The 21,172-nt window shown below is 43.0% G+C and overlaps 1 protein-coding gene and 1 long non-coding RNA gene across 6 annotated transcripts in view; both read left to right on the top strand.

The window, feature by feature from the left end:
• Window positions 1-21,172, top strand: part of USP32 (ubiquitin specific peptidase 32) — a 220,997-nt gene that overhangs the window by 49,691 nt on the left and 150,134 nt on the right. The gene's annotated exons all lie outside the window — the stretch shown is intronic.
• LOC144335481 (uncharacterized) lies at window positions 8,222-15,514 on the top strand. Its single transcript, XR_013406363.1, has 2 exons — window positions 8,222-9,846; window positions 15,365-15,514. It is a non-coding gene; the product is annotated as an uncharacterized LOC144335481 (long non-coding RNA).

Below are 21,172 nucleotides of genomic sequence, written 5' to 3'. Positions count from 1 at the left end.
CCTGTAGTCCCAGCTACTCGGGAGGCTGGGGCAGGAGAATGGCGTGAACCCAGGAGGCGGAGCTTGCAGTGAGCCAGGATCGCGCCACTGCACTCCAGCTTGGGCGACAGAGCAAGACTCCGTCTCAAAAAAAAAAAAAAAAAAAAAAGTTAATCTCTGTGACATAAAAATTTTTATGTTGCAAGTATGTTTTATAAATTTTATGTTAAATAAAACTTTTGCATATAGTAAAATGTAGTTAATTCTATAAAATTAAATGTTGCAAATGAAATACTAGCTTATTGGGACTTAATTAAATTTTTATTTAAGTTCTACTAAAATGTTTAGGTAGAGATAAAATGTGCTAACTTGATATAAATATTCTCTTTCTAAAAATAATATGTTGAACCAGGCGCCACTGTGCGTACCTATCGTCCTAGCTACTTAGGAGGCTGAAGCAGGAAACTTGCTTAAGCCCAAGAACTGGAGTCCAGTCTGGGCAACATAGTGAGACACTGTCTCTAAAAAAATAAATAAAAGTTTACTATTTTGTAGTTATATACACAGATGTGCATTTTGTGATTCTAAATGAGAAATAAGAATAAAATTTATTGGCTGGGTATGTTGGCTTATGCCTGTAATCTCAGCACTTTGGGAGATCGAGGCAGGAGGATCACTTGAGCTCAGGAGTTCCAGACCAGCCTCGGCGACATAGCGAGACCTCGTCTCTACTTAAAAACAACAACCAAAAAAAATTAGCAGACGTGGTGATGTGTGCCTGTAAGTCCCAGGTACTCAGGAGGCTGAGGCAGGAGGATTGTTTGAGTCCGGGAGATTGAGGCTAGAGCAAGCTATGATTGCACCACTGTACTCCAGCCTGGGTGACAGTGAGACCTTGTCTCAAAAGAAAAAAAGAATAAATTTTATAAGATAATAAAAATTATGGCTGGGCGCAGTGGCTCACGCCTATAATCCCAGCACTTTGAGAGGCTGAGGCAGGTGAATCACAAGGTCAGGAGTTCGAGACCAGCCTGGCCAACATGGTGAAACCCTATCTCTACTAAAAATAACAAAAAATTAGCTGGGCTTAGTGGCGGGTGCCTGTAATCCCAGCTACTCAGGAGGCTGAGGCAGGAGAATTGCTTGAACCCAGGAGGTGGAGGTTGCAGTGAGTCGAGACCATGCCACTGCACTCCAGCCCGGGAGACAGAGTGAGACTCTGCCTCAAAAAAAATGTATATATATTACAGCAATTTTAGGCTTGGTATATTATATAGAACCATTCTTTGCCATTTTTAATTAACCCTAGTTTCTATTTTATTTTATTTTTTTTGAGACAGAGATTTGCTCTTGTTGCCCAGGCTGGCATGCAATGACATGATCTTGGCTCACTGCAAGTTTCGCTTCCCAGGTTCAAGCGATTCTCCTGCCTCAGCCTCCCGAGTGGCTGGGATTACAGGCACCCACCACCACACCCAGCTAATTTTTTTGTATTTTTAGTAGAGACAAGATTTCACCATGTTCGCCAGGCTGGTCTTGAACTCCTGACCTCAGGTGATCTACCTGCCTTGGCCTCCCAAAGTGCTGGGATTACAGGCATGAGCCACTACGCCTGACAGACAGTTTCTTTTTTTTTTTTTTTTGAGACAGAGTGTCGCTCAGCTGCCCAGGCTAGAGTGCTGTGGCATGATCTTAGCTCACTGCAACCTCCACACCCCTAGGTTCAAGCGATTCTCCTGCCTTAGCCTCCTAAGTAGCTGGGACTACAGGCACGTGCCACCTTGCCTGGCTAATTTTTGTATGTTTAGTAGAAAAGGGGTTTCACCATGTTGGGTAGGATGGTCTCAATCTCTTGACCTTGTGACCCCCTACCTCAGTCTCCCAACGCAGGCGTGAGCCACCTCATCCAGCCAACAGTTTCTATTTCTTTTTTTTTTTTTTTTTTTTGAGACGGAGTCTCGCTCTGTCGCCCAGGCTGGAGTGCAGTGGCTGGATCTCAGCTCACTGCAAGCTCCGCCTCCCGGGTTTACGCCATTCTCCTGCCTCAGCCTCCCGAGTAGCTGGGACTACAGGCGCCCACCACCGCGCCCGGCTAATTTTTTGTATTTTTTTTAGTAGAGACGGGGTTTCACCGTGTTAGCCAGGATGGTCTCGATCTCCTGACCTCGTGATCCACCCGTCTTGGCCTCCCAAAGTGCTGGGATTACAGACTTGAGCCACCGCGCCCGGCCAACAGTTTCTATTTCTAACATATGTTGTGTGCTTTTGACTCTTGTGATTTATATAGTATTATATAGTATAGAGATTGCATTTGTTTTTGTTTGCTCTTGCTTCTCTAGTTTTTTTTTTTGAGATGGAGTCTGACTCTGTTGCCCAGGCTGGAGTGAAGTGGCGCGATCTCGGCTCACTGCAACCTCTGCCTTCTGAGTTCAAGCGATTCTCCTGCCTCAGCCTCCCGAGTAGCTGGGATTACAGGCATCTGCCACCATGCCCGGCTAATTTGTTGTGTTTTTAGTAGAGATGGAGTTTCACCATCTTGGCCAGGCTGGTCTTGAACTCCTGACCTCGTGATCCACCCGTCTCGGCCTCCCAAAGTGCTGGGATTACAGGCGTGAGCCACCACTCTGGCCTCCTCTAGTTCTTTTAGTTGTGATGTTATGGTGTCGATTTTAGATCTTTCCTGCTTTCTCTTGTGGGCATTTAGTGCTATAAATTTCCCTCTACACACTGCTTTAAATGTGTCCCAGAGATTCTGGTACACTGTGTCTTTCTTCCATTGGTTTCAAAGAACATCTTTATTTCTGCCTTCATTTCATTATTTACCTAGTAGTCATTCAGGAGCAGGTTGTTCAATTTCCATGTAGTTTTGTGGTTTTGCGTGAGTTTCTTAATCCCGAGTTCTAATTTGATTACACTGTGGTGTGAGAGACAGTTTGTTGTGATTTCTGTTCTTTTACATTTGCTGAGGAGTGCTTTACTTCTAATTATGTGGTCAATTTTAGAATAAGTGTGATGTGGTGCTGAGAATGTATGTTCTGTTGATTTGGGGTGGAGAGTTCTGTAGATGTCTGTTAGGTCTGCCTGGTGCAGAGCTGAATTAAGTCCTGGATATACTTGTTAACCTTCTGTCTCATTGATCTGTCTAATATTGACAGTAGAGTGTTAAAGTCTCCTGTTATTATTGTGTGGGAGTCCAAGTCTCTTTGTAGGTCTCTAAGGACTTGCTTTATGAATCTGGGTGCTCCTGCATTGGGTGCATATATATTTGGGATAGATAGCTCTTCTTGTTGAATTGATCCCTTTACCATTATGTAATGGCCCAAGATGGCCAAATAGGAACAGCTCCGGTCTGCAGCTCCCAGCGTGATTGATGCAGAAGACGGATGATTTATGCATTTCCAACTGAGGTACCTGGTTCATCTCACTGGGACTGGTTGGACAATGGGTGCAGCCCACGGAGGGCGAGCTGAAGCAGGGCAGGGCGTCTCCTCACCCGGGAAGCACAAGGGGTCAGGGGATTTCCCTTTCCTAGCCAAGGGAATCTGTGTCAGACTGTACCTAGAAAAACTGGACACTCCTGTTCAAATACTGCACTTTCCCCAAGGTCTTAGGAACCAGCAGAGAAGGAGATTCTCTCCCGTGCCTGACTCCGCGGGTCCCATGCCCACGGAGCCTTGCTCACTGCTAGCGCAGCAGTCTGAGATCAAACTGTGAGGTGACAGCCTGGCTGAGGGGTGTCCGCCATTGCTGAGGCTTAAGTAGGTAAACAAAGCTGCCAGGAAGCTTGAACTGGGTGGAGCCCACCTCAGCTCAGCAAGGCCTACTGCCTCTAGACTCCACCTCTGTGGGCAGGGCATAGCTGAACAAAACGCAGCAGACAACTTCTGCAGACTTAAACGTCCCTGTCTGACAGCTCTGAAAAGAGCAGTGGCTCTCCCAGCATGGCATTTGAGCCCTGTCTGACAGCTCTGAAAAGAGCAGTGGCTCTCCCAGCATGGCGTTTGAGCTCTGAGAATGGACAGACTGCCTCCTCAAGTGGGTCCCTGACCTCCGTGTAGCCTAACTGGGAGACACCTCTGAGTAGGGGCCTACAGACACCTCATATAGGTGGGTGCCCCTCTGGGATAAAGCTTCCAGAGGAAGGATCGGGCAGCAATATTTACTATTCTGCAATATTTGCTGTTCTGCAGCCTCTACTGGTGATACCCAGGCAAACAGGGTCTTGAGTGGACCTCCAGCAAACTCCAACAGACCTGCAGCTGAAGGACCTGACTGTTAGAAGGAAAACTAACAAACAGAAAGGAATAGCATCAAAATCAACAGAAAGGACACCTACACCAAAATCCCATCTGTAGGTCACCAACATCAAAGACCAAATGTAGATAAAAACTACAAAGATGGGGAGAAACCAGAGCAGAAAAGCTGAAAATTCTAAAAAAAAGAGTGCCTCATCTCCTCCAAAGGATCGAAGGAACAAAGTCAGACAGAGAATGACTTTGACGAGTTGACAGATGTAGGCTTCAGAAGGTCGGTAATAACAAACTTCTCCGAGCTAAAGGAGGATGTTCGAACCCATGGCAAGGAAGCTAAAAACCTTGAAAAAAGGTTAGACGAATGGCTAACTAGAATAAACAGTGTAGAGAAGACCCTAAATGACCTGATGGAGCTGAAAACCATGGCATGAGAACTTTGTGATGCATGCACAAGCTTCAGTAGCTGATTCGATCAAGTGGAAGAAAGGGTATCAGTAATCAAAGATCAAATTAATGAAATAAAGTGAGAAGACAAGGTTAGAGAAAAAAGAGTAAAAAGAAATGAACAAAGCCTCCAAGAAACATGAGACCATGTGAAAAGACCAAATCTACGTTTGATTGGTGTTCTCTCAGCAAAAACCCTACAAGCCAGAAGAGCGTGGGGGCCAATATTCAACATTCTTAAAGAAAAGAGTTTTCAACCCAGAATTTCATATCCAGCCAAACTAAGCTTCATAAGTGAAGGAGAAATAAAATCCTTTACAGACAAGCAAATGCTGAGAGATTTTGTCACCACCAGGTCTGCCTTACAAGAGCTACTGAAAGAAGCACTAAACATGGAAAGAAACAACTGCTACCAGCCACTGCAAAAAGTGATGGGAAGAATGGAACCAAGCTGGAAAACACTCTTTAGGATATTATCCAGGAGAACTTCCCCAACCTAGCAAGGCAGGCCAACATTCAAATTCAGGAAACACAGAGAACACCACAAAGATATTCCTCGAGAAGAGCAACCCCAAGACACATAATTGTCAGATTCACCAAGGTTGAAATGAAGGAAAAAATGTTAAGGGCAGCCAGAGAGAAAGGTCAGGTTACCCACAAATTGTAAAGACCATCAATGCTGTGAAGAAACTGCATCAATTAACGGGCAAAATAACCAGCTAACATCATAATGACAGGATCAAATTCACACATAACAATATTAACCTTAAATGTAAATGGGCTAAATGCCCCAATTAAAAGGCATAGATTGGCAAATTGGATAAAGAGTCAAGACCCATTGGTGTGCTTTATTCAGGAGACCCATCTCACATGCAAAGACGCACACAGGCTCAAAATAAAGGGATGGAGAAAGATCTACCAAGCAAATGGAAAGCCAAAAAAAGCAGGGGTTGCAATCCTAGTCTCTGATAAAACAGACTTTAAACCAACAAAGTTCTAAAAAGACAAAGGATTTTTGTATTTTTTGTAGAATCATGGTTTTGCCATCTTGCCCAGGCTGGTTTTGAACTCCTGAGCTCAAACGATCCTCCCACCTCGGCCTCCCAAAGTGTTGGGATTACAGGTGTGAGCCAGTGAGCCTGGCAGGGCTGGTAATTTTGAAGCTTGAATTTAGTTTTAGAGGGTAGATAGACTTGTGGAATGGATGATCTATATTCCACAACTGCAGGGAGATCAAGTTAAATGATGGGATTTATAAACAAGGTAATTAGTTGCAAAGCTTGGGAAGGGTCAGTACATATGACCCTTGTGAGTTCTGTTTTAAAATCCTACGGAGAAAAAAAAATCCTATGGAGAGCTTGGACCTTTAAGTCTGAGTAAACAGAGGATCATTATTCTTGGTGAGATTTTGAAAGTAACGTTTTGAGATATAATAACAATATTTTAATATCAATATATCTATAAAGAACGCTACAGGACTATACAAGCTGCCAATTGTAGATGGAAACAACTGTATTCCCTAGCTAATAATTTGTTTTTTTTTGTTATACTTTAAGTTCTAGGGTACATGTGCACAACGTGCAGGTTGTTACATATGTATACATGTGCCATGTTGGTGTGCTGCACCCATTAACTCGTCATTTACATTAGGTATATCTCCTAATGCTATCCCTTCCCCCTCCCCTCAATGTTTTGTTTTAATAGTAAAAGTAATAACATATTTTTTAAGAGCAAGGAAAGGTTTTTTGGGATTTTAGTATAAAAGGATCATGCACTTAAAAAGGATAACCATTTTAGCATATATTATATAAGGGAGCAGTAGCAGTGTAAGTTTCTAAATTGTTTTCCTGAAAACAGTAGCTTTACATTTTTATTTATTTATTTTATTTATTTATTTTTTTTGAGACAGAGTCTTGCTCTGTCACCCAGGCTGGAGTGCAGTGGCCAGATCTCAGCTCACTGCAAGCTCCGCCTCCTGGGTTTACGCCATTCTTCTGCCTCAGCCTCTGGAGTAGCTGGGACTACAGGCGCCCGCCGCCACGCCCGGCTAGGTTTTTGTCTTTTTTAGTAGAGACAGGGTTTCACCGTGTTAGCCAGGATGGTCTCGATCTCCTGACCTCGTGATCCGCCCGTCTCGGCCTCCCAAAGTGCTGAGATTACAGGCTTGAGCCACTGCGCCCGGCCAAATATTTTTAGAGCAAAAGAGAGATTTATCTAGGATTAATGGAGCTCTAATTTTTACTTCTGAAGACTTACTGTTATAAATTCCAATGCAGACAATATTTTAGGTGAGGAATAAGAACTCATGGTAGTTTATACTTTTTTTTTTTTTCCCGAGATGGAGTTTTGCTCTTGTTGCCCAGGGTGGAGGGCAATGGCATGATCTCAGCTCACTGCAAACTCCGCCTCCCAGGTTCAAGTGATTCTCCTGCCTCAGCCTCCCAAGTAGCTGGGAGTGCAGGTGCCCACCACCACACCTGGCTAATTTTTGTATTTTTAGTAGAGACAAGTTTTTAGCATGTTGGCCAGACTGGTTTCGAACTCCTGACCTCAGGTGATCCCCTTCCCTCGGCCTCCTAAAGTGCTGGGATTACAGGTGTAAGCCACCGTGCCCGGCCATTTATACCTTTTAGCACTTATGTGTATATCTCATTAGACACACTGTTTTGAGAATAGATTAGTGTACTTAATATTTTTTGTTCTTCTAATCCGGGCACAGTGACTCATGCCTGCAATCCCAGTACTTTGGGAGGCCGAGGTAGGCAGATCACCTGAGGTCAGGAGTTTGAGACCAGCCTGGCCAACACGGTGAAACCCCCGTCTGTACTAAAAATGCAAAAATTAGTTGGGCGTGGTGGTGGGCGCCTGTAATCCCAGCTACTCGGGAGGCTGAGGTAGGAGAATTGCTTGAACCCAGGAGACAGAGGTTGCAGTCAGCCAAGATAACGCCACTGCACTCTAGCCTGGGCGACAGAGTGAGACTCTGTCTCAAAAAAATATATATATATTTTTATGTACTTCTAATCTTGCTTATAATAGTAACCATGTATTTCTTGAATAAAATAATGAACAGAATTTGAGGGGATTGAGAAAACAAGGTAAATGGAAAATAAATGAAAAATATATTCTCCTTGAGATTAGTCTTTTTCTGAACCAAGGCCACTATATATTTTTTTGAGACAGGGTCTCACTCTGCCACCAAGACTAGAGTGCAGTGGTGCAATTTCGGCTCACTGCAGCCTCGCCCTCCTGAATTCAAGCCTCTCAAGTAGCTGGGAATACAGGTGCATGCCACCACGCCTAGCTAATTTTTGTTTTTTTTGTAGGGATGGGGTTTCATCATGTTGCCCGGGTGGTCTTGAACTCCAGAGCTCAGGTGATCACCCTGCCTTGACTTCCCTAATTGCTGGGATTACAGGTGTGTACTACCATGCCTGGCCTCACCCACTCTGAATTGTCTAGTGTTTTTATTTTCTTTAGGGTGCCACCTCCTCAGAACATCTACTCCCCTCAAACAAATTTAATAACAAAACATTTCTATATAGTTTTTTTTTTTTTTTTTTTTTTAGATAGAGTCTTGCCCTGTCACCCAGGCTGTGCGGTGGCGCCATCTTGGCTTACTGCGACCTCCAGTTCTCAGGTTCAAGAGATTATCCTGCCTCAGCCTCCCATGTAGCTGGGAGTATAGGCATGTGCCACCATGCCCGGCTAATTTTTTATATTTTTTGTAGAGATGGAGTTTCACCATGTTGCACAGGCTGGGCTTGATGTTTTGGACTCAAGCTGTCTGCCTGTTCCAGCCTCCCACGGGACTGGATTACAAGGCTTGAGCCACCGTGCCTTGCCTGCGTCCAACAATTTTAGCCAACATTGTTTTTCTCCTATCCTGAACTCTCTTTCAGGCGTTAAAGTCTGAATCTGTAGTACGTAGCACAACATTTTATTAGATAATGGCCCATTCACTAATTGTTCATGTATGTCTTGTCTAAACTTATTCATGTAAATCTTGAGACAGTCTCACTCTGTCTCCCAGGCTGGAGTGCAGTGGCACGATCATGGCTCATTGTAGCCTCGACCTGCAAGGCTCAAGCGATTTTTCCCACCTCAGCCTCCCAAGTAGGTGGGACAGAGGCATGTGCCACCATACCCAGTTAATCAGTTTATTTATTTTTTGTGGAGACGGGGTCTCACCATATTGCCTAGGCTGGTCACAAACTCCTGGGCTCAAGCAGTCCTCCCCTATCAGCCTCCCAAAGAACAGATTACAGGCGTGAGCTACCATGCCCAGCCAAAGTTGTTATTCTTGATGAGCAGACTTTACTTCTTAAAAAAAAAGAATATGCCCCAGAGTGCTGTGCATATTGTGTAAACTTAGCAAATGTTTTATTTATTAATACTTTCTTTTTAATAGTTGTATTATTCTGCAAAATCCTATTAAAAGAATGACTAAGACAATAACCAAGAGATGAGGAGACCTGAAGTTAGTTAGCTTTGCTAACTTTGCAAGCTTTGAACACTTAACCTTTTTCTAGATTAGAGGAAACTGTATATATTAATCAAAAGCCATGTCAGATTCTGGAGTGTTTTTAAACATAGTGATCAACATGTGAAAACAAACAGCTGATTAGTAGGATATTTTCCTATTAGTGTTGGTGAATTCATGTTGAAGTAGTCTTGTTGTATTTAGATGTCCTCTGGCTGGGGGTGCCTGCATATTTACCAGATAGTCTAGGTTTAGGGAGAGTATCACAGAATAGTGATTTGTATTTGGTTTCTTTGATGTTAGTTATCTATATTATTGATTAAATCCCTTTCTGTTAGACTTACTAGCATTAAGGGCTAACAACTTTCTTGACAACTCTAGTCATTGATAGCTCTTGATACTGTTGGTCGCTGACTGTTGTAATATAGTAAAATGACTAACTTGTTTATATTAACTAGAGAAAAGCAGCTAACATTTTTGTTATGGTAAATCTTGATCTTGACATTATAGCTGACAGAACAACAAACAGGTTACTGGTTTGAAATCTTTCCCTGTAACTAGAATCTGTGAAATATTCACTAGTACATTATGTTGATTGCCTCTCTTTTTGTTCATAGTGTAACATTCATGCTAGTTCTTAAATTTCATTATCTTAATACATTTCTTTTTTTTTTTTTTTGAGATGGAGTCTCGCTCTGTCACCCAGGCTGGAGTGCAGTGGCCGGATCTCAGCTCACTGCAAGCTCCGCCTCCCGGGTTTACGCCATTCTCCTGCCTCAGCCTCCCGAGTAGCTGGGACTACAGGTGCCCGCCACCTCGCCCGGCTAGTTTTTTGTATTTTTTAGTAGAGACGGGGGTTTCACCGTGTTAGCCAGGATGGTCTCGATCTCCTGACCTCGTGATCCGCCCGTCTTGGCCTCCCAAAGTACTGGGATTACAGGCTTGAGCCACCGCACCTGACCCTATCTTAATACATTTCTTTTTATAAGACAGGACAAAAAAGATTTCACGGGTTCTGTAAGATGACAGTACAACAGAGTGTATCACTCTGTTCTTTCAAATGTATATGAACTTTAAAAAATGTGTGCATTATTATCTTGATGGTCCTTAATTTTCAAGTTTTAAGCTAGAGCAAATTTAAACAGCTTTATAAGCTATTGAAAAACAGAGTTTGTAATAGAAGATCTAACATATAGTTAAGCATAATGGGACTAGTGAACTCCTTGTAGAAAACTTTACATCAAGAACATTACATAAATTATGGATGTTCTAAGTGGTATGCCAGATGTTGAAGAAATAATTTGTACAAAAACACTCTTAGAGAAAATACCTTATGTATAATTACTTATTTCAAATTCTTGGTGTATTAACTGAACTACTGACATGACTAGTGTAGTAGATGATAAAAACAGTTGGAATCCTATCCAAGTGAATCTTTATGAGAAACTTCTATCCTTAATTGGTATTATAAGGTAAAATAAGGTTAAGTTTATAACTGTCAGTGTTACAGACTCTGCCAAAATTTAGCTGATAAAATTTATCTGAATTTGGTCATACATGTTGTAAAATTCAACGCAGCCACAAGATCTGTGTGATCTTCAACAAAAGCACATGACCCATTGCCCACTTCTTGAAAAATAATTGCTAAGGAATAAGGTTAAGGGCCAGGGAGTGCTGTAGACAGTGTATTTCTCTCAGGGAACAAAACCTGGACTTGTAACTGGGCTGACCAAGAAATGTACTCTCCTGCCCTGGCAGTTTACCTTCATGACTTCCATATGTTTTCCACTTTTCCCTTTTCTGAATGGAAATTTCTATTGTAGATATATTTTTTCTGCTTCACCATTGCATAATACATGTAAGAGATCAACTTGCTTTTTAGTTTATAGATCACTAGACCACAATGAGTCACCTTTAGAGTTAGTGGAAAGAATTGAAAATCACATAGAGACCTTGGACTTGAATGTAGGACCTGGATAGGACTTTGTGGAAGTCTTTGTTAGGAATGGAGACGTTTTATGTGTAGAAGAAAGATTTTGTGTGTAGGAATAAGTCGGTGTTTGGATGAAGAAAGATACATACTTAATATTTGCAGGGACTGAGGCAAGGATACAAATGGAGGGCCGGGTGTGGTGGCTCACACCTGTGATCTCAGCACTTTTCGGAATCTCAAGGATTGCTTGATCCCAGGAGTTTAAGACCAGCCCTGACAACATAGTGAGACCTCTTCTCTACAAAAAATAAAAACAATTTAGCTGGGTGTCGTGCACGCCTGTAGTCCTAGCTACTTTGGAAGCTGAGATGGGAGGATCACTTGAGGCTGGGAGATTGAGGCTGCAGCGATCATGCCACTGCACTCCAGCCTGGGCAATAGAGACCCTGTCTCTTAAAATATATCAAAAAACGTCAGCAACTATGAAATCAAAAAATGTGACTGGGCACAGCGGCTCACGCCTGTAATCCCAGCACTTTGGGAGGCCGAGCGGGTGGATCATGAGGTCAGGAGTTTGAGACCAGCCTGACCAACATGGTGAAACCCTGTCGCTGTATATATATTGAGCTGCTGAAGCTAGATACAGTTGACCCTTGAACAACATGGATTTGAACAGCGCAGGTCTACTTATACACAGATTTTTTTTCAATGAATATATTGGAAAAATATTTGGAGATTTGCAACATTTTGAAAAAGCCACAGATGAACCGCATAGCTTAGAAACATCAAAAAATTGAGAGAGGTATGTTGTGAATGCATAAAATACAAGTAGATATTAGTTTATTTTACCAGGTACTACCATAAAATATATACGTCTATTATTAAAAGTTAAAATTTATCAAAACTTATGCATACAAACAGATCATACATGGCATCATTTGCAGTCAAGAAAAATGCAAACAGAAAAATGTAGTATTAAACCATAACTGCATAAAATTAACTGTAATATATATTATATTACTATAATAATTTCATTGTTGTTTTTATGGTAAACTCAAATATTGTAAGTATTTGAGGTGCTAATCATCTCCACGTGAGCACTTCATCTTTCCAGTAAATGGCATATCACAGTAAAAGTGATCTCTTGTGTTTTTTATATTTTTTATTGTGTTTAGTGCAGTACCCTAAACCTTGAATAACACCATGTGACCCATATCAAGTGCCACTGGTGATCCTGGAAGTGTTCCCAAGAAGCAGAGAAAATCATGACATAGGAAAAAATTGAACTGTTTGATATGTAAAGTAGATTGAGGTCTGCAGCTGTGGTTGCCTGCCACTTCAGACGGATGATTCTTACTTTAAACAGATGACATAAACTTATGATATATACAGTAGAGTACTGAAAATGTATTTTCTCTTCTTTATGATTTTCTTTCCTTTTTCTTTCTTTTTCCTTCCCTCCCTTCTTCCTCCACCTCCCCTCCCCTCTCCTCTCCTCTCTTTTCTTCCCCTCCCTCCCTCCTTCCCTTTTCTCCCTCCCTTTCTTTCTTCCTTCCTTCTTTCCTACCTTTCTTTCTTTTTTTTTTTTTTTTTGAGACAGAGTCTCGCTTTGTCACCCAGGCTGGAGTGCATTGGTGCAGTCTCAGCTCACTGCAACCTCCACCTCCCTGGTTCAAGTGATTCTCCTGCCTCAGTCTCCCAAGTAGCTGGGACTACAGGCACATGCCACCATGCCTGGCTAATTTTTGTATGTTTAGTAGAGACGGGAGTTTCACCATGTTGGCCAGGCTGGTCTTAAACTTCTGACCTCAAGTGATCCGCCTGCCTTGCCTCCCAAAGTGCTGGAATTACAGGCATGAGCCATCATGCCCTGCCTTTATGATTTTCTTAATAACATTTCCCTTCTCTGCTTACTTTACTGTAAGAATACAGTGTGGAAGGCACATAATATGTGTTATCAACTGTTTATATTTTTGGTAAGGCTTTTGATTGTTAGGCTATTAGTAAAGTTTTTCTGGACTCCAAAGTTATACTCAGATTTTCAACCTTGAGGGGAGTAGTGCCCCAGCTTCTGTGTTGTTCAAGGGTCAACTGTAATTGAAGTCTTTAATTTCTTTTTATTTTTCCTTAAGTATTATGATACCAGTAATTTTTTTTCATTGAGCAGTCTTTCTTTGACATTCTCCCTTTCAAAATAGAAATATCTTGAAAATATAAGTTCTTTGTACTATAAATAGAATAAGATGTTTTCACAATGAGGATTTTCTTTTTACTTCTTCGTAAAATTTTATTAGATGATTCAGTGATAAAAAGGAAGCTCTATTGATACATGCAACAACATGAATGAATCTCAGAAGCATTATGCTGAATAAATTAAGCCAGGCAAAAATAGCATGCATGTTTAAGATTCCATTCATATAAAATTCCAAGAAACGCAAACTAATCTATTGTGAAAGGAAGCTTGCCTGGAGACCGGGTACTGGTATTGGTGCAGGAGAAAAGGGAAAGGATAGATTATATAGGGGCAGAGTAAACTTTTTTTTCTCTTTTTTTTTTTTAAGACAGAGTTTCTTTCTTATTGCCCAGGCTGGAGTGCAATGGCACGATCTTGGCTCACTGCAACCTCCGTCTCCCGGGTTCAAGAGATTCTCCTGCCTCAGCTTCCCGAGTAGCTGGGATTACAGGCGCCCGCCACCACACCCGGCTAATTTTTGTATTTTTAATAGAGACGTGGTTTCACCATGTTGGCCAGGCTGGTCTCAAACTCCTGACCTCAGGTGATCCACCCGCCTCGGCCTCCCAAAGTGCTGGGATTACAGGCTTGAGCCACCGTGCCCGGCCCAGAGTAAACTTTTGAGGTGATAGAAATGTTTGGTTTTTGTTTTCTTATTTGTGTTTAGTGACTGGTATATACTCATGACAAAACTGATCAGTTGTACACTTTTTTTTTTTTTTTACTTTGAGACAGCATCTTGCTCTGTCACCCAGGCTGGAATGATCTCTGCTCACCTCAACCTTCACCTCCCAGGTTCAAGAGATTCTTGTGCCTCAGCCTCACTAGTATCTGGGACTACAGGTGTGTACCACCATGCCCAGCTAATTTTTTTTTTTTTAGGTAGAGATGAGGTTTTGCCATGTTGCCAAAACTGGTCTTGAACTCCTGAGCTCAAGCAACCCTCCCACTTCAGCCTCCCAAAGTGCTAGGATTACAGGTGTGAGCCACTGTGCCTGACCTCAATTGTATACTTTAAATGTGTGCATATTTTTTAATATTAAAGTTTATTTTACTTATTTTTTTGAGATGGGGACTTACTCTGGTGGCCAGGCTGGAGTGCAGTGGTACAATCACAGCTCACTGCAGCCTTGACTTCCCCAGGCTCAAACAATCCTCCCGCCTCAGCCTCCTGAGAAACTTGGACTACATGTGCATGCCACTATCTCTATTTTTTGTAGAGATAGAGTTTTGCCATGTTCCCCAGGCTGGTCTTGAACTCCTGGGCTCAAGCCGTCCACCTGCCTTGGCCTCCCAAAGTGCTAGTATTACAGATGTGAGCCATCATACCCAGCCTAAGTATGTGCAGTTGTATTGTATTTCAGTTGTTCCACAAAAGTTGGTAAAACGTTAAATTAAATATACTTTTTGGGTTTTTCAGGAAGAATACTTAACACTATTTAGGAAAGTGAGCCTGGGATATAAAAGTTGACTATTGGACAGAACTATCATTTCCTTTTCTATCTTTGTTAGGATATTTGTGTTTTGGTTCTAACTTTATTATTTACTTAATGGTCTTTTCCTGGTCACTTAAATTCTGAGACAGAAGAACTTCCAAAACTTTGATCGGAATTGTAGGAATTTAGGTATATGACTAGCTTGACTGAAATTAGAAAAGTTACAAGTACAGTTAAATTGTGATGTTCTACCATTGACTTGGAAACTTGCCTGGAATGGAGGGGAGAAGGCTGAGGACTGGGTTAGGCTGGGGAAGTTGGGATAGCGAAAAGAAGAAATGTTCAGTGATAAATTTGGAACTCTCCCTTTTCCTTATGATACGAAGTTATATTTGGGTTTAACTAAGCTTTTAGAAAATCTCCAGCCTGGCCAACACAGTGAGACCTCATCTCTACAAAAAATACAAATATTAGCCGGATGTGATGACATGTGTCTGTAGTCCCAGCTACTCAGGAGGCTGAGGCTGGAGGATTGATTGAGCCTGGGAGGTTGAGGCTGCAGTGAGCCATGATTGTGCCACTGCACTCCAGCCTGGGTGACAGAGTGAGACCCTGTCTTTAAAAAAAGAGAGAGAGAAAGAGAGGACGGTCGGGGAGGGGGAGGAGGAAGAGAAAGAAAAAGAAAAGAAAAGAAAAGAAAGAAAAGAGAAAAGACAGAAATCTAAGTTAAAGCAAGGAGACTCCAGAAAGAAAGAGAGAGAGAAGAGAAGAGAAGGGAAGGGAAGAGATCTAAGTTAAAGCAAGGAGACTCCAGAATGAGGTTACTGAGGATAGAAGATCCAAGATAATTCACTTCAAGAAAAGTATGGATAATAAAGTAGAATAAGGACAGATAGGAGGAGCCAATTGCGAGGACAGGGAGGCCAATTTTAAGATCATGGATGAAAGTGTAGAACAGCAAAGAAAAAAGCTACTCAGGAAGTCTCAATAGGCAAAATTCAGAGCTACTAATTTTAAAGAGAGCAATTTTGACTTGAAACCTACTAGTTGAACCGGAAGCCTTAATAGGCATTTTTGGGCACCAGCAGACCTGAGGGGAATTCAATTTCTTCCTTGGGTTGGGAATAGATCAGCTATTGAGTAGGGACAAATATTGCTTTAAAGGAAGCTAGTGAGTGGAAAGGGAGTTACAACCTAGAACTTCAAAGAAATTATTTAATTATTTTAAACCAGTGCCAAGCTAATTGCAAGGGCATATGAGTAACTTACTTCATTGATCTCTAGTAATACTGTAGCTTACGCTCTGAGTATCTCTTATAGTTGTGTATTTAAATAGACCTAAATAGATAAGGTACCTTCAGAGGCAAGAAAAGGAGACCGAGTCGCAGGACTTAGTATTCTATGTGTTGGCAGCAGGAAGTTGCCTAAGGCAGAGTGGTAATCTGGTTTGTGGAATCAGTCCTGGAATTGGTTATTGGTCTGACAGTCTGTCAGATATAAGTAGGTAATATTCTGAGGTATTCTAGGTATTTTGTGTAGAAAAGGCTCCTTCGCTTTTAGAGTTGAGGAAGGGAGAAAAGTAATAAGGAGTGTTCTATTCTCTAAATTTAAGAAGAGGCTGGGTACGGTGGCTCATGCCTGTGTCCCAGCACTTTGGAAGGCTGACGTGGGAGGAATGCTTGAGCCCAGGAGTTCAAGGCCAGCCTGGGCAATATAGTGAGACCTCATCTCAAAAAAAAAAAAAAAAAAAAAAAAAAATTATAATGATAAATTTAAGAAGAGTATTAGTAACTTTCTGACGATCGTGTTCTATAAACATTTTATGGTATGGGCTCATATCTAGCATATAATAGTCAACAATTCTGTGGGATATATTGTCTGACACAGTCCTATCTTAAGACCGCTCTGGGACTCTTAGGGTAATTCTTACATGAAAAAGAAAAAAAAAAAAAAAAAAGAACACACACATTGTCAGACAAAAACAATAAAATATACCAAGAAGATGGAGCAACTAGTATCTTTTTGTTTTTTTCTGGAAGTATTACTTGATGCTTTCTTTTTAAGAATAAACAGTTTCCTTTTTCTTTTCTTATATTAATTTACTTAATAATTATACATATTTATCTAGTACAGTGTTGTTACAGGATCTTTAAGATGTCTCCTTTCTGGCCAGAAACCTGTGGCTGGTGGTGCCTTGGCCGGGCCCGCTGGGCTTGTTGCATCCACTTGGCCTGGCAGGCTCACGCTATGGGCCTGGATTTCATGCCTCCAAGGGAGACTGCGAGTTAGGCATGGAGCCGAGGATGGGTGTGTGAGCTAGAGTGGGGTCCAGCCAGTGCGCAGTCAGACACGGTGGCTGCTGCTACGGAGCAGGTAGCTCCAGGTGCTGGCATGGGCATTGCCTTCATGCAAGGCTGCAGCTGGACCAGGTACACTGCAGGCAGCTTCCTTGGCTGCTCCTGGGGAGTGTGATGGCATCTGGAAGCTTGGAGGCACCAGGAACCGCAGGGCCCCAAAGAGGGACTCAGCCCTGGCTCAGGGAGCTCCCAGGTCTGGGCTTCCCGAAGGGCTGCAGCTCTTTTCTCCTTCTCTTTGCCCACAATGTGGTAAGCAAGGGGAATGTTTCAGCTCTGTTTATGTTACAATTCTTTTAGCCTCACCATTTAGTGGATCCTAAGTTTTTGTCCTACAACCAGGAAGAATGAGGTATGCAGATGGAGGGTGAGGAAGATGAAGAGGAGCTTTATTGAGCAATAGAACAGCTCAGAGGAGACTTGCAGTGGGCAGCTCCTCTCTGTAGCCAGGGTATCCTGATGAGTGTTCAGTTCTCAGCAGAGAGGGTAACTTCTCTCTTCAGCTGGTCATCCCGTCCTTGGTCCAGCTCTCAGCAGAGAAGGTAACTCCTCCCCACAGCTGGTTGTTCCATCATCTGTGCAGCTCTGGCTGATCCTGTGGCTTTTATGGGCCTCAGAGGGGAGGAAGTATGCACTGATTGGTCTATGGATTGCTGTGCCTGGAAAAGGCACCACAAGTTCCCACTCCAGTCCACAGGACTGGCAGCCGGGCCCCCAGCCTTCAGGCCCTCCCTGGCCTGAAGGTGGGGCCTCACTGGGGACCTGCCCCCTTCTGCCCAGGAGCCTGTCTGCTGCCTGCCAACATCTATGGCTCTCAGGCTGCTCCTGCCAAGGGGCACCTGCAGGCCAGCACCAAGCTGTGCTAATCTCCCCTTGACTCCCCTGTCTTGCTTGTTGGTGCCCAAAGTCCCAATGGGGCTTAGGCAGCAGGCAGCTGGCATATCAACACTGCCCTAAGTGTCTACATACCTGGCCAGGCTGTGACAGTGCCCGGGCTTGGCCTCAACCCTGCTTCAAGATCGGAGCAGGTGCTGGGAGTCGGGAGAGGCCAGGCAGCAGGAGCAGACGCTCCTGAGCCTGCAGGGGCAGGGAGGCCTTCCCAGACCCCTGAGGGTGCAGAGTCCAGAGATGTCTGGGTCCTGCACCTGAGAGGGCGGGGCTTTCGCTCACTCCCTGGAGCTTGTCGGCAGCCCTGGCTGCATCTCCTTGCAGCCTGGGGTGGGGGCTCCAGGTCCTCGCTGGGCCCCTCTCTGCCTGCCCGTCCTGCGCAACCATGCTGCTCTTCTGCTGGTGGGCAGCTGAACCTGGCTCCCAAGGTGGGGAGGTGGGGGGGGCTTCCACTTGTCCCTGGGTTGCGCTGTCTTTGTGGAGCAGGCCACTGTCACAGACACAGGCCCATCTCCGCCACCCCTCTCCCCCCCACAACCCACATTGACAACTGTGCAGTGGGCTGCCTCGGGGATGTGGAGCACAGGGGACCCACTGCCACCATTGCTGCTCTTGAAGTCAATCCTGCCGCCACCACCTGTGTCTCCCTGCTGCAGCTGGCGTGACGTCAGCGGCCACTCCAGAAGGCCCACTGCTGCAATCAGTGTGATGTTTAGATATATGTATATAATGCCAAATAGGCCATTACACATGGCCATTAGCATATCCATCATCTCAAACATTTATCATTTCTTTGTGTTGGGAACATTAAAAAATCTGTTCTTCTAGCTATTTGAAAATATATAACCAATTGTTGTTAATTATAGTCACCCTAACATGCTACAACTTTTTCCTCCTATCTGGCTGTACTTTTCTATACATAACCAACTTTTAGCTATCACTTCCTCCCACATCCCTTTCCTCACCTCTAGTAACCACTATTCTACTCTCTACTTCTATGAGATCAACTTTTTTAGCATCTGCATAAGACTGAGAACTGTTTACCTTTCACGAAGTGTTTATTTTTTAACAATAAAATAACTTGGCAGGATAGTAATCTATATAAATATAACTCAGAACATCATATGGAAATAACTGGTTTTATTTTCATAAAACTTAGTAAGCCTTTTACGGGGGGATATTTTATACTCTGTGCATGAATTTTCTTTTGGTGATTCTCTGAGGGAACCTAAAAGAAATAAACATCTTACATAGTATCTCATACTGAGATCCACAAATTAAATGTGCTGCTGCTATAAGTATTAAGTCCCAGTAGAATGAGAAAATAAACCATCGCTGGGCGCAGTGGCTCATACCTTTAATCCCAGCACTTTGGGAGGCCAAGGCGGGTGGATCACCCAAGGTTAGGAGTTCAAGACCAGCCAACATGATGAAACCCCATCTCTACCAAAAATATAAAAATTAGACAGGTGTGGTTGTGGGTGCCTGTAATCCCAGCTAATTGGGAGGCTGAGGCAGGAGAATCGCTTGAACCCAGGAGGTAGAGGTTGCAGTGAACCGAGATTGTGCCATTCCACTCCAGCCTGGGCGACAAGAGGGAAACTCTGTCCCAAAAGGAAAAAAAAAAAAAGGAAACAAACCATGGTGTCAAATAAGGACCCGAAATCAGGTTACCAGGGCAGAGGGTGTGATGAAATGCAATCTTTGATTTACGATGAATCTATGTATCAGTAGGAAATGCATCACCTGTTTTGCAAATAAATCTTATTTATTTATTTTATCAAAGTGACATATGCACATAGTTAAAATAGAATAAAAAAGAGTTAGTGAAAGCAAGAGTTCCTATCCTTACCTACCTCAATGTTATCAGGGTTCCAGAAGCAACCAGTTTCTAGTAGTTGCTTCTGGTATACCATTTAGTTGTAAATATTATTATTTACTTTTTTTTTTTTTTTTTTTTGAGACAGAGTCTTACTCTGTCACCCGGACTAAAGTCCAATGACTTAATCTCAACTCACTGCAATCACCTAGGCTGGAGTGCAGTAGCGGGACTCACTGCACTTCTCACTGCAACTTCTGCCTCCCAGGCTCAAGCAATCTTCCTGCCTCAGCCTCCCAAGTAGCTGGGACTACAGGAATGTACCACAAATGCCCGGCTAATTTTTGTATTTTTTGTAGAGACGGGGTTTTGCTGTATTGCCCAATCTGGTGTCAAACTGCTGAGCTCAAGCGATCTGCCAGCCTCAGCCTCCCAAAGTGCTGGGATTACAGGTGTGAGCCACTGCACCTGGCCCTTTACTGTTATTTAAAAATTAATTTTAAACTTACCTTTTGCTTTGCAGTTATAGAAGAGATACGTATTTAACTTTCTTACATCCCTCCCCGACAAAATCCAGTTTATGTCACAATTTTTGGTTGAATCGGTGTTATTTATAATATTATGACTATGTAAATATTCCTTGCAACATAGTGTACTATGATATAGGTTTCTTTCTTTTTTTTCTTTTTTTTTTTTTGCATTTTGAGACAGGGTCTTGTGCTGTCACTCAGGCGGAAGTGCAGTGGCACGACCTTGGCTCACTGCAACCTCTGCCTCCCAGGTTCAAGAGATTCTCCCTCCCATCTCAGCCTCCCAAGTAGCTGGGATTACAGGCGCACACTGCCATGCCTGGGTAATTTTTGTATTTTTTTGTAGAGATGGAATTTCACCATGTTGGCCAGGCTGTTCTTGAACTCCTGACTTCAAGTGATCTGCCTGCCTCAGGCTCCCAAAATGCTGGGATTACAAGTGTGAGCCACTGTGCCCAGCTAGGTTTCTTTCTTATTCAATATTTTGTTTTTCCTGGTTTTAAAAATTGCCTTAATTTTTCCTATGCTTAGTTTTCATAATACCTGTAGTTAATCATTTCAAGCTTTCCAACAGTTTTTTTTTTTTCTTTTTTGAGACGAAGTTGCACCCTTGTTGTCTAGGCTGGAGTGCGATGGCATAATCTCAGCTCACCGCAAACTCTGCCTCCTGCGTTCAAGCCATTCTCCTGTGTCAGCCTCCTGAGTAGCTGGGATTATAGGCATGCACCACGAAGCCCGGCTAATTTTGTATTTTTAGTAGAGATGGGGTTTTCTCCATGTTGGTCAGGCTGGTCTCGAGCTCCCAACCTCAGGTGATCTG

The sequence above is a fragment of the Macaca mulatta genome, chromosome 16 (genome assembly GCF_049350105.2).
Source record: "Macaca mulatta isolate MMU2019108-1 chromosome 16, T2T-MMU8v2.0, whole genome shotgun sequence".
Lineage (NCBI taxonomy): Eukaryota > Metazoa > Chordata > Mammalia > Primates > Cercopithecidae > Macaca > Macaca mulatta.
The sequence above is the reverse complement of the archived record's forward strand: the minus strand, read 5'-3'. Positions and strand labels throughout refer to the sequence as shown.